The following is a 17,521-nucleotide window of genomic DNA, read 5'->3' on the forward strand; positions in this document are numbered from 1 at the left end:
TACAGTAAAACCCTTGCCAAAGTTGGGCGTTCGTTTGGCTGTGCAGGATGTATAAATACGCAGTCACGTCTGGTCAGAATGGGGACGTTAAATCCAATGCCTCGTGTAGAGAGAATGCCACGCTCTCTGCACATTAAGAAACTTTGAGGGGTTCGTAGGTGGTCTACTTATACTTATACTTATAAACAAAGTATCAAGAAGTACTTAACACAGTCCTGATAAAATTATGTTTTCTACAATGTATTTGTATATTTTTTTTTTTATTTTTTTTTTATTTTTATTTGATTTTTTGACTACCTACATGTACATCTTGAACAGCTTTATATCTTATCATGTTAACAATATTACATTGAACTACTTGACTGTAAATTAACTATGTGTAAATATCTGTTTTTGATTGTATTGTAATTTGTATGTGAGGGCCTCAGGGAAGATTAGTTTATTGTAACTAACTGAGTTTACCCTCTTTAAATAAAGAATTTATTACTGAAAGGCAAAATTTCTGTTCCCATCCAATAAGCCCTTATTTTCCAATACATGGCGTTTCCAAATTTCCAGACCTTTGTCATGGACGACCACTATTATAGGACCTAGCTACCTGTTGTATTTATTGGAAATTTGTTTTTGTCCTGAACATGCATGAACTATTTACCACTGGCCGTTTAGCAATCAATCAATCAATCAACTAGCTTTCAGGAACTTCGAGTACTCTCAGATCTACGTGTAATGACCATCATTATTCAAATTCCTAAGCAGGTAGGGATTTGACAGTACAGGATATAAAGATATATGAATTTCTTGAATTTTGTTTGATAGTATGGACAGAACAGAACTTCTGCATGAGGCATCGACTGTGTGTGTATGTGTTTGTGTAGCCAGGGAACGGTGAAGGTTTCTTTTAAATGTTGGATCGTCAATATGTACTATCAATTGACGTATATATCAATTATCCTCAATCAGAAAGGAATAGATATGAAAATACTAAACAGGTTGTGCTGCTTAATAAAGGGCTACGCTGATCCACGCTGGGCAATGCATATTGTAAAATTTTTTTATATATATTTCCAATTGTACTGCCGGTTAATTCATCAGTCAGATGTAATTGTAAAATTATGTATATTATAATAAAATGACCAGTTTTCATGTTTTTTTGTACACAAAATTTTGCAACTGAAATGCTGAAAACAGTTTTCTGTAGGGGAGCTTTGCCCCCCCCCCCCCCATGAACCCCCTAGCAGGGCACTGCCCTGGACCTGATGGGGGCCTTGATCGTCCTCCAGACCCCCTGCCGCAATTTGTGCCTACAGTTTATTGGATACCTAGCTACGCCCCTGTTAATTTCCTCCAACCCCAACCCCTTTTCACTTTCAGGTTACAAATGACCGGTCCCTAAAGCAAAAATTAATGGAGTCAAATCCTATCTATACAGGCACTTGTCTCTGAAAAATTACCTACTTACTTTAATATCAGACTATGTCTATAGTGCTATATTAAAGTTTATAGGTAAAAAATAATTAGAGTAGAGACAAGACTGAGTGTAAAATCTCAAATTCACAGTATTCAACACTTGCCCTTTATAAATATCTCAAGTTATCATGAGATGTACAGCCTATGACGAGGCGCACTGGGCCCTCACCTAGTCCAGATACTCGAGTTCGTTGCATTTCGGTCAAAAACTTTGCTTTTAGTGAACATCATTCGTGCGTTTTAGGGCACCGTCACTTCCTTCCCATGTGGAGCGAGCGGTTGAAAAATATGATGCTTTATTGCACGAATTATTCGGCAAATTAAATTCTTTATGATCGATCATCAGCACTGCTACCATAAGGGAATTGTGATTAAGTACCTACGGAACAAACATTATTTTTAGTTTATCCTGCATAATGTCGATCACGAAGACGCTTCATGGACTTTAATAGTGCAGGGATACAGGCGAACCCCTCTATCTGGTTAGTGACGTCATAAAGGCGTGCATAATTGACGAACTATTCCGGTGAAGGACATACGTGGTCTTTTTTCATGACGTATATAAAACTTTATTTAGAGCTGAGACTACTATAACCAGGAACATATATACTGTTCCCAGCTATAACACACATATATAGTTATATAGTAGTCTCACGGTTTAGAGGAATGTTTAAATCCTCGTAAACACTTCAAACAAAGAATTTCTATGACTTTAATTTTTTTTTTTAAACATTGATTGATAAACTATCATAATTTTCAAATGTTCGCTTTCTAAACTATTTCCTCCCTTAAACTGGACCCCTGTTGTGTTCACTTATCGCTACACTGACCCGGTGCGAAGCTATAGATGGAACGACGGACCAGTTTATTTCCTCCCTCAGCTCATTGTTGATGATCTTTGGAGGGTTTCTTATCGTCGAGTTACAAGTTGCGAGTTAAGGAAGTCGAATGCGAGTTACGAAAGTCGAGTTGCGAGTTAAGAAAGTCGAGTTGCGAGTTACAAAAGTCGAGTTGCGAGTTACAAAATGCGAGTTAAGAAAGTCGAGTTGCGAGTTAAGAAAGTCGAGTTGCGAGTTACAAAAGTCGAGTTGCGAGTTTCAAAATGCGAGTTGCGAGTTAAGAAAGTCGAGTTGCGAGTTAAGAGAGTCGAATTGCGAGTTAAGAAAGTCGAGTTGCGAGTTACAAAAGTCGAGTTGCGAGTTTCAAAATGCGAGTTGCGAGTTAAGAAAGTCGAGTTGCGAGTTAAGAGAGTCGAATTACGAGTTAAGAAAGTCGAGTTGCGAGTTACAAAAGTCGAGTTGCGAGTTACAAAAGTCGAGTTGCGAGTTAAGAAAGTCGAGTTGCGAGTTAAGAAAGTCGAGTTGCTAGTTACAAAAGTCGAGTTGCGAGTTAAGAAAGTCGAGTTGCGAGTTACGAAAGTCGAGTTGCGAGTTACGAAAGTCGAGTTGCGAGTTACAAAAATATTTTTGACACCGAATTTTCAGATTTGATTCACATTTGATAAACAAAGCATGCATGTACCCGAACTTAGTTATTCCCATGATTGCGGGATTTGAAAGAGTTATATGTGATACTTATTTATAAGTATAAGGGACTTATCATTTTTTATCTGGGAGGGGGGGGGGGGGCTGGTCAAAATGCAGGGGGGATCAAGTTTTTTTCTGTATGTGGAAAAGGGGGGTTCAATTTTTTTTATAAATTCAATGTGGGGGTATCAATATTTTTTGCACATAGAAATAAGTAGTTCACATACTTCAACGGAGACAAAATGCCAAGAAGAACATTACAACAGTCAAATCGAAATATATTTTTAACACCATTCATATACAATTAAGTAAGACATCACAAGACTTTAGTGATGTAGGATCTGAAGCTGCCATTTTGTGTCATTTTGTCCCATATAAAATGCATAGGTGCTTCATAATCCGAATAATTAGTCGTTATATTTCACTCACTTCGATCACTAAATTAACAAGCATTACTGCCAAGTTTTGCTATAATCAGCTTAATAGTTTGAGAGAAATTAAGTATAAATTAAAACCAAATCTACAGCGATTTGTTCAAAATTTTGTCCAAAAATACAAATCACGCCGCATCATGGAAGAATATAGTGTAGAGCAATAAATTCTCCAATAAATGATTAAATATTCATCTAATCTGCATACAAACAGTTGAATATTGATACAACAGATGATTCTGCGATGATGAACAACACTAATGTATCTTTTTGTTTCATTACAAGATCGCTTTGGGTCCATTTATACCTCTCACTCCCTCAAAATTTGTACTTTTTAGGCTAATAAATCAAAATTTTGAGGTTACCATCAAACATTTATGAATGAAATGTGACAATAAATGAGTAATTGAATTGTTCAAGCTGTAAGCATGAACTATCCATATAAAAGTTTAGCGACTCAATGGAGGTTTCAATAAGGCCTTACGTAAAACTTGTTTAAGCAGCGTTCACTGAGAGAGGGACATATAAAAGATCCCTCTAAGTAAATAATGTGTTGTTACTGTTTCAAAAAGTTTACTTTTTAATGTATATTTTTTACAGAGTTACTTAGGATAAAGTTTTTATTAATAGCCCAATATAGGAAATTAGAAAAAAAAAGTCAGAAAAAGCTATTCAAAGCACTGGCTTGCTCTACCTACTAATATTCATGGAAGAGGCCTCATGGAAGAGCCCTATTGCAAGGCAATTTTCCCTCAAATGTGTTCTTGGACTCAATACACTGAGAATATTTCATTTTCAATATTTTCGTGAAATAACATGATACGTGTTTTGCATGTTAAAATTTTGGCATGTTTAACAGAGGGGGGATCACAATTTTTAAATGTGTTTACGGGGGGGGATCAAATAAAAATAGTGAAATATTATGGGGGGATCAAGAAATTTTGTATGTTTCATTTCAAAATGACCAGCCCCCCTCCCAGGTAAAAAATGATAAGTCCCTAAGTTAAGTTCTGGAAGTATTTGAAAAAAAAATAATGTATCCTTAAAGAACGAGATCGATCTTATTTAATCAAGTGCGTTTAAACTACAACATAAAAAGAACTGGTCTGACCATAAATTACCTTATTACCTTATATTTCGTAAACAAATAATCCTAAAAATAGAATAGTAAAGGAAATTCTGCATCTCGCGCGGACTATAACACACTGCAAAATCATGGAGAAAATAGTTTGCTCATTGGAATTTCGTATGGATTTATTAATCATTTTTTTGGTTCATACATCACAAGTCATTAAACAAAGCCATGTGTGTAGACTATCGCTAAATAGCGAACGGTCAATGCGTTTGAAGATGAGGATTTGCAGCAAAGAAATAGATCTTATCGATTTAGAAGATAAAATATCTAAATATAACATTCACCTGAAAAAAAGATCGATCATCGATCGATCTAAGCATTTACACTTGAAAAAAGATCGATTCAAATAAACTTTTTAATCAAGTATTTTCTACAGGAATATATAAAACAAATGGTCATCATCATATATTTTTCAAAATTTTAAAGCGTGAGGGTCCATCTAAACCTGAAAACTACAGAGGTATTGCAATTGATATGTGTATATGAAAACTATTCAATTCAATCCTAACCAAAAGGCTAGATAAGTTTTTAAAAACAAATAATATAATAAATCCATGTCAGATTGGTTTTTCAAGTAAAAGTAGGACATGGGATCACATGTTTGTATTAAAAACTATAAATGTACACAAGTATGAAAGGTGTGACACTTTATGCTTGCTTTGTTGATTTCAAAAAATTAAAGCGTTAGACAAAGTCATTCATTCTTGTTTAAAGTATTAGTTATAAAATAATATATTTGGTAATTTCCATGCAATCCTGACAGATGTGTACAATAAAAGTGAATTATATGTTAAAATAGACAATATTTGTGCTTACTCCTAATTTTTATTCCCAAATTGGAGTAAAGCAAGGGGATATTTTGAATCCCAACCTTTTCAAGATTTTTATAAATGATTTACCGGATGCATTTCATGAAACCCCAGATGCTGTTGATATAAATGGCCGCAGAATTGACTGCCTCATGTATGCAGATGATCTTGTTATCTTTTGTCTAGTTCCAAGGCAGGTTTTCAAAAACGACTTGATGGTTTATCCAAATTTTGTACTGTAAAATGGTGTTTAGAGGTCAATCTATCTAAAACCAAAGTTATTATGTTTAACAAACCTGAAAAACTTTTAAAAGAATATTTTTATTTCGAAAAAGTTATAATAGAATGTGTTAACAATTATAAGTATCTAGGTTTAAAATTTATATCTTGTGGGCTTTTTAAGCAAGGAAAGGAAGAATTATACAAAAAATCACTAAAAGCTGTATTCAAATTGCAAACTTCATCATCTTTCAATCCAAGTATTTCTACTCTATTACATATATATGACCGTACAATAAACCCCATTTTAATGTATGGCAGTGAAATTACAGGAATGTTCAAAACTAGCTCTGCAGCATGCCAGAAAGAAAGTGAATATTTATTACAGCACCTTTATATGAACGATTTTTTAGATGAATCCAATTTAAAATATATGAAGTATATTTTAGGTTAAACAAAAAGTCTTCTAACTTTATAGCTGTGCTAGGAGAGCTTGGTAGATTCCCTTTATATTTTTCAGTTGTATTATCAATTATGAAATATCGGTTTAGAATAAAAAAAAAATATGAAAGATGGTTTACCATATGATACGGTCCGTGTAACACTTATCAATTCAAAATATTAAAAAGTTTTCAAATTTTAGATTTTTGAAATTTTGATCAAAGTTTTAAAATATCAAAATTCTTAACATTTGAAAAATTTTGAAATTTTGAAATTTTCACCAAATAGTTAAAATTTCAAAATTCTAAATTACGTTTTTATATTTGATAGTTTAGATATTTGATCAAACTTTAAAAGTTCTTAACTTAACGTGCAGTTTTGATTATTTCACTTTTTGAAAGTTTGATTTTTTAATTTTGATTAAAATATCAAAAATAGAAAAGGGGCGAATAGAGGGGTACCTGTAAACTACGACTGTAAACGGAATAAAAGCGAAACGAAACGAATACTTCAGTATTATTTGGTTTTCCCAGCGGCCATCATTTAGGAGTAACAGTGAATACTGATGAACTCGCAGTTAGCCAAATAGTATGGTAGGGTTGGGTATGTATATATTTCTACTGAACTTTAAGCAATAAAAAGGCTCAATATACATGTGTATTATTTTTTGTTTTGCTTAACGACTTCTTACTATCTGCAATCATGTCGGCAGATGAAATCATTGAATGTACATTTTGAACGATCATCTTTAAGCTTTAATCAACTATTTCCTTCTTATAATCACCTTGGATCGTTACTGATGAAGATAGTTATAGAAAAGCGCTTCGGACGCATGCAATTTTTAACGCTTTGTTTTCATTTTATATCAATTGCACGACGATCATATATTGTACATATAAGAAGATGTGGTATGAGTGCCAATGAGACAACTCTCCATCCAAGTCATAATTTATTAAAGTAAACCATTATAGGTCAAAGTATGGTCTTCAATACGGAGCCTTGGCTCACACCGAACAGCAAGCTATAAAGGGTCTCAGTTCAAAGTATTGGTACGGTAGGAACACTGAATCCTTGGTGTCGCAATGAACTTTGCGCTAGTCGCGACTGTGGGAGGTTGTTATTTATTTTACACTGCTACCCTCTATACACGACGAATTTCAGAATAAGATCAAATATAAGTACTAGTAGCTTGGAGCTAAGAAACTGTTATAAGGTATCTAAATAAACTCATCATAGATACCAGGATGTAAATTTTGTATTTGCGCCAGACACCAGTCTACAAAAGACATATCAGTGACGCTCGAATCAAATTAAATAAAAAAAGGCCAAATAAAGTGATATATTAATAAAAAAGCCAAATAAAGTAAACGTTAACATCCAACTCATCCTTCTGGTTTTTTAAAAGCTGAATACATTCATATCATATATAACGTATACCATAAACATTATTCCTGCATAGTAATGTAATAGTTGCCGCTGTACATTAAGCCCCCATCTATCCATTTGTAGGTGTCGGCATTTGGAAAATTGAAATTTTTGAAATTTTATATCAACGATAAATGGTAAATAAAATTGAGAATGGAAATGGGGAATGTGTCAAAGAGACAACAACCAGACCATAGAGCAGACAACAGCCGAAGGCCACCAATGGGTCTTCAATGCAGCGAGAAACTTCCGCACCCGGAGGCGTCCTTCAGCTGACCCCTAAACAAATATGTATACTAGTTCAGTGATAATGGACGTCAAACTAAACTCCAAATTATACACAAGAAACTAAAATTAAAAATGATGCAAGACTAATAATCTATTTGGGAATCGGAAATATAAATATTGTCAATAAGGTGACACTTAATTTGACTTGGATACTTCCACGAGGGGCTTCAATAATGGTGCATTTTTCAGGTGCGGATCAATGAATTGAAAAGGTGGAGTCCTAGTCAAGGAACGACCATTTAACTTCAAGACGGCCTTGGGGGGGGGGGGGGGGGGGGGGGGGGGTATGGTTTTTAAAAAAAAAAAAATTATTTGATCCCCAATTTGATGAAAGAAATATTCTGTTCAGGCAGATGACAAAACAAAATTCGGATTTTCCCCATACCTTATAGTTTTAAATTTTGAACCAAATAATTTGATTGATTGCGTTGAAAAACTAAAAGAAATTGTTCGAGCGATAACAAAATTCTCACATCGACAAAAAAAATATCCCACTTTTTGAAGGTCAATGGTTGCTCCTTTACACTACGTTTGGACTGATATTTGTAAAAAGTATATGCATTTATCATATATGTAGCTCTATTAGGGATCATAAATCCGCCACTGTTTACAAATAGCAAATAAAAGGAAACGTGATTTTTGTTTGTATGAAGGTATAGTTCCGTATTTGTTATTGATGCATTTTTAAGTTATCGTACGACTATCTATATATGGCAACTTTTTCAATAGTTTCGGTTCTTATATTTACTCGACTTTCAAACATTCGGTTTTCAGCGTTCCGCAGGTAAATGCTTAACTTGAAATTCAGCGTTTATATGTCCTGTTTTTTCGACAGCAACATTGATGTACTGCCAAAACGGCAAAATCCATCGCGCAGAGAGCGTGGCACTCTCTTTACACACCCCATTTTGATTGGACGTACTTGTACTTTGCTCAAAGTTGATTGTCGTACGATAACTTAAAAATGCGCAAATAACAAATACGGAACTATCCATTGATGCAAATATATTCCGTTTCCTTTGAGTCGCTATTTAAAAACAGAGGCGGATTTAGGGGGCCACCGACCCCTAACGGAGCTACATATATGATAAATGCATATCCTTTTTACAAGCATCGGTCCTAACGTTTTCTAACTAGACCCCAGGCCACATTTCCAAATTCATGGATCTGCACCTGAAAAATGTACCATCATTGAAGCTCCTCGTGGAGGTATTAAAGTAAAATATAGTGTCACCTAAGTGACAATATTTATATTTCCGATTCCAAAATAGATTACCATCTCGATTGGTCACTTCAACTTGATCCTATGTTTATCGTTGATATGAACTTTTTAAAATTGTTTTCAAATTATCATTTCAAAATGCCGACACCTCCAAATGGATAGATGAGCGCTTAATGTACAGCGGCAACTATTACATAAATATACAGGCTTAATGTTTCTGGTTTACGTTTACTAGTAGATGGTATGAATGTAAAAATGTATTCAACCTTCAAGCTACTTATATTTGATCTTACTCTTAAATTCAGCGTGTATAGAGGATAGCATTGTCAAAAAGATATCAACAACCTCCCACGTTCGTGGAAAGCACAACATTCATTGCGACACCATACATTCAGTATTCCTTCCGTATCAATACTTTAAACTTTAATCAATTATAAAAGGCAATATATGATCGTCATGCAATCGATAAAAAATGAAAACAAAATGTTAAAAGTTGCATGTGCCCAAAGCGCCATTCGAGATCTACCTTTCAGTTCAGGCACGCTCTAAGCCGAATATTAGGAGGTCATCAATTTATAAAGAACCGAAATAGTTGATACTAAAGGTTAAACAAAAAAAATGAAATCAAATTTGAGATAATAAACGTGTATTGAGCCATTTTATTGCTTAAAGTTCAGTAGAAAAATATACATACTCAACCGTACCATACTATTTGGTTAACTGCGAGTTCATCAGTATTCACTGTTACTCCTAAATGATGGACGCTGGGAAAACCAAATAGTACTAAAGTATTCGTTTCGTTTCGCTTTTATTATGTTTCGTAGTTTACAGGTACTCCTCTATTCGCCCCTTTTCTATTTTTGATATTTTAATCAAAAATTTAAAAATCAAACTTTCAAAAAGCGAAATAATCGAAACTGCACTTTAAGTTTAGTACTTTTAAAGTTTGATCAAATATCTAAACTATCAAATATAAAAATGTAATTTAGAATTTTGAAATTTTAACTATTTAATGAAAATTTCAATATTTCAAATTTTTTCAAAAATTTGGAATTTTGATATTTTAAAACCTTGATCAAAATTTAAAAAATGTAAAATTTGAAACTTTTTGATATTTTGAATTGATAAGTGTTACACGGACCCTATATGTGTAACAAAAACATGTTCACTAATAATATTGAATGCTTGTATTCATCCATACATTAATTTTTTAAAAAGCTGAATATTCATAATTTGGAAGTAAAGCTTTACTTTTTTATCAAGTCAGTTAAGCAAAAACTTTGTTTTAGTTTGGTAAAATTTTGTAACACAAAAATAATAGATATAAAGAGTAGTAAATAGATACTTGTTTCAAATTAAAAACTTGTTTTTCTAAAGAAATGTATCTACATGCATCTTTAAACAATTTTTAAATGAAGTATCATTATCATATGTAAAATCAGAATCAGTCCCCATGATCTCCAAATAGAAAGAGACAGATATAAAACTTTATATATAGAAAGAGACCATTTTAAAGGCTTTGTAAGAAATGTACTCTAAATCTAATTTAAGACGAAAAACATTTCATTACAAGTTGTCCAGCATGTACAAAGATGATCTGTAGGGAGATATTTTTCAAGGCCTGAGATATTTTACAGTATTTGTACAAATTTTCCTATCTCTCAAATGAGACAAAATTTGTTTGGTTATTTACTTAGGAAAATTTGTCTGTCTGTATTTAAATATTTAGGGAACTATATTATTACATGTCTAGATGTTAGACGAAATGTAAATGAATATATGTAATAATAATAATAATTGTAATGATCTTATAGTTCAAGTCCTGTCTTGAATTAAATGTATGTGACTTATTTAGAATAATATTTCGTTTCAACGTATAAAATAAATGTTTTTCTGTTACAAAACATGATGTATTGTTTTTTTATTAGACTGTTAATTTACTCTATCACATGGCTGAGCGGGTGACAATTTTTTGAATGTCACCCTCTCGTCCAGACCAATCAAAAATCGATAATTTAAAGGACAATGAATTGAATTTACATCAAGTTATTAAAGACAATGCTTAAGTTCTACGTTTTGGCTCAGATTCTATTATTTGACTGTCAAAATAAAAGAAATAAAACATCTTGCCTCACTTCCGTTGATTTTTCTTATACCTGTAACGTTGTTACATGTATGTACGTGACGTCATAGAAAATACTTTTAAATAAAATTCATCTGTAAAAGACATAATGATAAGACATTCAGTATAATAAATTAAATAACACATAGCTGAGAGGGTGATAGAGCAGATTGGTACCCCTGGAAAAAGCATTGTTAACCTTGGCTTCGCCGCGGTTGACAATGTTTTCTCGGGGTACCAATCTGCTATATCACCCTCTCAGCTATGTGTCATTTATATAATGTGTACATGTTATGCTGCCCATCAAGGGCCCTTGATTGGAATAATAAATATTCTTATTCTATATATATATTATATGAGATATCTTGAAATTCGAATAAATAGCGAAAGGCTTGCCATAAATAACACGGTGTTATTACCATAGTATCATCCTTTTTTCCCGAATATTGAACAATAAAAGATGCATTATCAATCTGTAAATCATAAGCAACACGATTCGTTCCACATGGTGAACCAAATATACTTATCCTTCCAAAGCAATTAAAATCAGATAATGATGGGTTTGTGATGTTGCATTTGTGAACGGTGGTTTGTCTTGTATTTTTTCGTGGTTTAATTTGGACATGGGTTTGTAAATTTGTCTTTGACCAGACAGTTTTAAATCCTCTTTTAGGTATGTTCCGCCTTTCTTTTATGGTAAAAAACATAACTCCGGATTAAGGGTTGCTGTCTACATGAAAGGTTTTGAACTATAAAGGGTTTCCAGTGGCATAATTTAAGATAAAACGTAGGAAAAACTGTCTCCAAATACTAAATTGCCTTAAACCTCAGTGTCCCAATGTGATACCATCGGATAACTAATCACGGAATACATTCTTTCATAAGCCAAACGGTAGGTGTCCCGTGTGGAGTAGTTTATGTTTTGCCTTTCGGGGGCACCTTGATTTTACCTCGATTTTTGGTTTGTAAAATGTTGATAAGTCTAGTTGTCTCACCTGCGTCTTCTGTCGCAGAAAACTTAGGGTTAGTGATCCGGTGGCGGCGGCGACGTTAGCTCTTGACTTTATATAAAAGCTTAGTATTTCGGAAGGTAGAAGACCTGGGTGCTTCATACTTTGTATATAGATGCCTTAATTATCTTACGAACTTTCCGTCAGTCATATGTCCAATGGCCATGGTTGAATGACTACTTGAAAAAAAAGTTAAGATTTTTTGTTATGTTAATTTCTCCCTTATAAGTAAAATGATAACTATATTTGGTATGTGCGTATCCTGCAACGTCCCCATGCCTGTCACACGGTTTTTAATTGACATTGACCTTTTCATGGATCAGTGAACAAAGCTAAAGTTTTTGTGGTATATCGCAGATACTATAAACAATAGGTCTTCTATGTTTGATATATGGAATGATTGTGAGGTGTACACCTCCCAACTGGCAGTTGTCATCTGACCTTGACCTCATTTTCATGGTTCAGTGGTCAGTGTTTACTTTTTGTATTTCGCAGATACTAAAAGTATTCAGTCAATTTGCGCCAAAATAAAAAAAAATCATTTACGCCAATAATACAGGTACAACATGTAAGTACAGGTAAATAGTATAAAAATAGTTTTATTCCAAAGATAATTTTAATAATAACCTTAAAGCACAGTTTTGATTGCATAATAAAGCATATTTCCAGAATCGATCATCCTAACCACTAATAATGTTAAAGCTGAGTTCTGTTATAAATTAACGACATCATAAAAACTAAAAGAAAGCACTCTACACTATTGTTAAACCAAAAGTTTGTTCTAACACAAGACTTGAAAGCAACGGGTCGGACGTACTAATTTACACTGGATAACTGCCTATATGTTTTGTCCTAGAAAGCTACAGAATCATTTCCTCTATATAAAAATAAGGAGATGTGGTATGATTGGCAATGAGGCACTATCAAGGTCAAATGAAGTGGATTTAAGCCACCATAGACAACCGTATGGCCTTCAAAATCCATTCTTTGCAGTCTGCTATAAACGGCCCAAACATGAAAAATGTGAAACAATCCAAATTGAATTCTTAGAAAACTAACGGAAACCGTTTTACTAACTCATAATTGACAATCTCAAACATGTGAACACTATATAATTTTAAACCTAAGTGACTCAGTTTTATAAGTTACCCAATACCCAGGAGGAATACTTAAAAAAAATTCTTATTCACGATGTAGCACTGAATAAACATTTTAAAATTTCCAATTAAATCTTACCTGTAAAATGGCGCAAATGTAGTTTTTACAATAGTATCTTTGACAGCTACATGTATAGACTAAAGAATAAAAACGGGGAATGAGTCAAAGAGACAGCAACCCAACCAAAATATACAATTCAACCAAAGGCCATTGGGTTTTCAACACAGCGAGAAATCACACGCCTAGAGGGAGCCCCGAGAAGGCCCCGAAACATAATGTTGTTCATTAGATCAAGAATATAGACGCCATTCTATGCTCTTAAATATAAAGATGAACCAAAATTAAAAAATATACAAGCGCAACAAAGGCTAAAGGTTCCTGACTTAGGTCAGACACAAAAATGCGGCGGGTTTAAACTGGTTTTATGCATGCCCATCATTTCCCCTTCATCTCTAGCCAATGTAGACATATATAATTTTAACGTCCACAATTTTGAGTGTCACTGCCAATGAATAAATTGTACGGTCCATAACGAATAATGCCCGGCTCAGCAGCTGCCCTAAAATGCCCACTCTAAACGAAATCTGCAGAAGGGGTCTTTAACATATATGTACTATAGTTTGGTTGCTATTTCCCTTTACGTTTAATATGACGGTGCTAGCTATGAAATTTAATATTAATTAAACTGCAAGCTATCCGCTGTATTTCAAACGGCTATCTGCTTCTTCAGAAAATACTATACGTAGTGATTATGTAAGCAATCCATTTTATTTTTACAAGAGACTCAGATGAAGTCCAAACAACAAAAATAATCAACAATACTGTATACAATTCTATAAGCAATCATCATTCCAAAATGTTAAACTTTAACACCAAAAATTTAAATCGTTTCCACATTTTTACGCAATTCGACTTTTGTAACTCGCAACTCGACTTTCTTAACTCGCAACTCGACTTTTGTAACTCGCAACTCGACTTTTGTAACTCGCAACTCGACTTTCGTAACTCGCAACTCAACTTTCTTAACTCGCAACTCGACTTTGGTAACTCGCAACTCGACTTTCGTATTTGTAACTCGCAACTCGACTTTCGTAACTCGCAACTCGACTTTCTTAACTCGCAACTCGACTTTCGTAACTCGCAACTCGATACTCGCAACTCGATACTCGCAACTCGATACTCGCAACTCGCAACTCGATACTCGACAACAAGTGAATCTCGATCTTTGTTTTGAACACTTCAGTGACCTTACCACGAAGTTGTCTTAGTTACGGTTTTATCCAGGTTGGACTAAAAACCGATAAGGACTAAATTAGTAAATAGCAACCAGGTGTTATATAAAACCTTATCGATATTTAGTTTAACCCGGAAAAAATACATTACAAACAAAATTGAACTTGAAGTGAAGAGTCAGTAAGTTGTGTAAAGAGAGATAACTCAATTTTGATCTTAAAAATAAAAATAAAAAGACACCCGAAAAGACAACGCCATGGCAATAAACGAAAAACGACGAAAAGACGAACACATCCATAAAACACTTTCGAGACGTTTTGGTCACATGTCGTTTCGGCCATTGTATTTAATATAATGGATGGATTTTTAAAATAATTTGCCAAAATGTAGTCAATAGTCAGGTCAAGTCAGGAGCCTGTAATATTAAGTGGTTGTCGTTGCTGCAGTGTATCATATTTGTTTATTGTTCATTATTTTGTACATAAATCAGGCCGTTAGTTTTCTCATTTGAATTGTTTTACATTTGTCATTACGGGGCCTTTTATAGCTGACTATGCGGTATGGGTTTTACTAATTGTTGAAGGCCGCACGGTGACCTATAGTTGTTAATTTCTGCGTCATTTTGGTCTCTAGTGGAGAGTTGTCTCATTGGCAATCATACCACATCTTGTTTTTATATATCTGTAACAAAAATATGGGTCACAGATCGTTTTTTCTAGTTACAGGTTGTGATAAATTGTCAAATTTTGCTAGTATAGTTTTTATAAATGGAATAAAATGCTCCGCAGGGCATAGCTTGGAACGACCACAGAGGTCGAATCCTGAACAGTTGGTGCAAGTATGGACACAGCTCATGTCAATAGATATAAACAATTCACCAAAGTTTTATGCAAATTGGTTAAAGAGGTTTTGAGTTAATGTCCGATATGTTGACGACGGACGGACAGACGGACAACGGTATACCATAATACGTCCCGTAAACGGGCGTATAAAAATTGGACATTTACCTATTAATTTACCTATTATGGTCTAATATCCAAAATCTAAATACATGGTTAAATTCAGCATATCTACGAACCTCAAGAATTCAATTTTTTATGAAATCAAACAAAGTTTCATTTGGGACCCCGATTTGGACTTATTTGAAAACTGAGCCCAAAATCAAAAATCTCAATACATAGTTTGATTCAGCATATCAAAGAACCCCAAAAATTCAATTTTTGTAAAAATCAAAATTAGTTTAATTTTGGACCTTTTGTACCTCAATTTGGACCAGTCCAAAATCTAATTTGAAACACGGTTAGATTCAGCATATCAAAGAAGGGCGTAGCTTGGAACGACCGCAGAGGTCGAATCCTGAACAGTTGGTGCAAGTATGGACACAGCATTCAAGTTTGATACAGCTCTGATTTTGGAGTGTGATTTAATATTTGACACAGCATAGGTTCTGACACAGAATTTTAATAATAAACTGCTTCGCTGAGCGCAGCTGGATACGCCCGCAGAGGTCCAACCCTGAATAGTTGTGGCAAAAATGGACACAATATTCAAGCTTGATACAGGTCTGAATTTGGATTATAATTAAATATTTTGACATATTATAGGTTTCTGAATAAATGTAGTCAAAGAACTTGAAATTGGTTATATGAATTGAATTTATATTCAATTAAAGATTTCTTGCTGTTGTGCAATACACTGTGCTGTTGCACAATACTCAGTAAATCTGTTGTCAGACTATAAACAAATAAAGTTCAATTAATTCTCAATGTTATATTAGAAATTTATGAAAGTGTAAAGGGAGCTTACATCAATTGATATAAACAATTCACCAAAGTTTCATGAGAATTGCTGACAGCATTTTTGAGTTATTGTCTGAAAACTGGAAAATCCCCCCTTTTTTATGAATAAAACCCAATAACTCAGAAATGATAGATGAAAAATTTATAAAATTCTAAACGGAGCTTACATCAATAGATATAAACAATTTACCAAAGTTTCATAAGAACTGCTGAAGTTATTGTCCGAAAACTGGAAAATCCCTCCTTTTTTAATGAATAAAACCCCATAACTCAGAAATGATAAATGAAAAATTTATAAAATTCTAAACGGAGCTTATAAACAATTCACCAAAGTTTCATAAGAACTGCTGTAAGCATTTTTTATTTTTTTGTCCGAAAACTTAAAAATCCCCCCTTTTTTATGAATAAAACCCTGTAACTCGGAAACGTAAAATCTAAAATATATAAAAATCGAAAGGGAGCTCATGTGAATAGATATAAACAATTCACCACAATTTCTTGCAAGTTGGTGAAAGCATTCTTGAGTTATTGTCCGAAAACTGGAAAAAAAAACCTTTTTTTAATGAATAAAACCCCATAACTCGGAAACGTAAAATCTAAATTTTAAGAATTTAAGACTTTGAATTGAACCCCGTTGAAATTGGTCAAGAAATACGCAGTTTATATTAACTAGGCAGTGTCAGAGAGGACCCCGAATTCAGGGACGAGTAGCCAAATTGCCATTCGTAGGCCAATCGGAACTACTCGGCCTTTCTGGTTGCACGAAGACATAAGTTATTGTATAACTCGAATAATTCAATCCCTCTCCGTGTCCGATTTTCTTCCACGCGAGGGGTTAATGTAGCCATCGTAGATCAGCGGAATATAACGACTGAATTATTCGGGTTAGTTATTGTACTGCATAGCGAGAATGGCCGAGTAGTTACGATTGATTCGTAGGCTACAAGTACCCGCTTCCGGTTTATATTTGAATGTCATCGGATCGGGAATAAAACGTGAAAATAAACGCGGAAATTATCGCAATTAGTGAATGGATGATAAACGTCCCTGGTTAGTTTTCAAAATATTTTTCCTTTTAGTATTTACTATAATTATTGATATAATGGAATCTATGATAGAAAAATATAAATGATAATCAAATCAAAAAGCAGTACAAACAATTAAGTGAGAAAAATCAGAGACATATATACACATATGTGTGTATTTGTCTCTGGAAAAATAAAACAAAATAAAAAC

Source organism: Mytilus californianus, unplaced genomic scaffold (genome assembly GCF_021869535.1).
Source record: "Mytilus californianus isolate M0D057914Y unplaced genomic scaffold, xbMytCali1.0.p SCAF_2, whole genome shotgun sequence".
Taxonomy (NCBI): domain Eukaryota; kingdom Metazoa; phylum Mollusca; class Bivalvia; order Mytilida; family Mytilidae; genus Mytilus; species Mytilus californianus.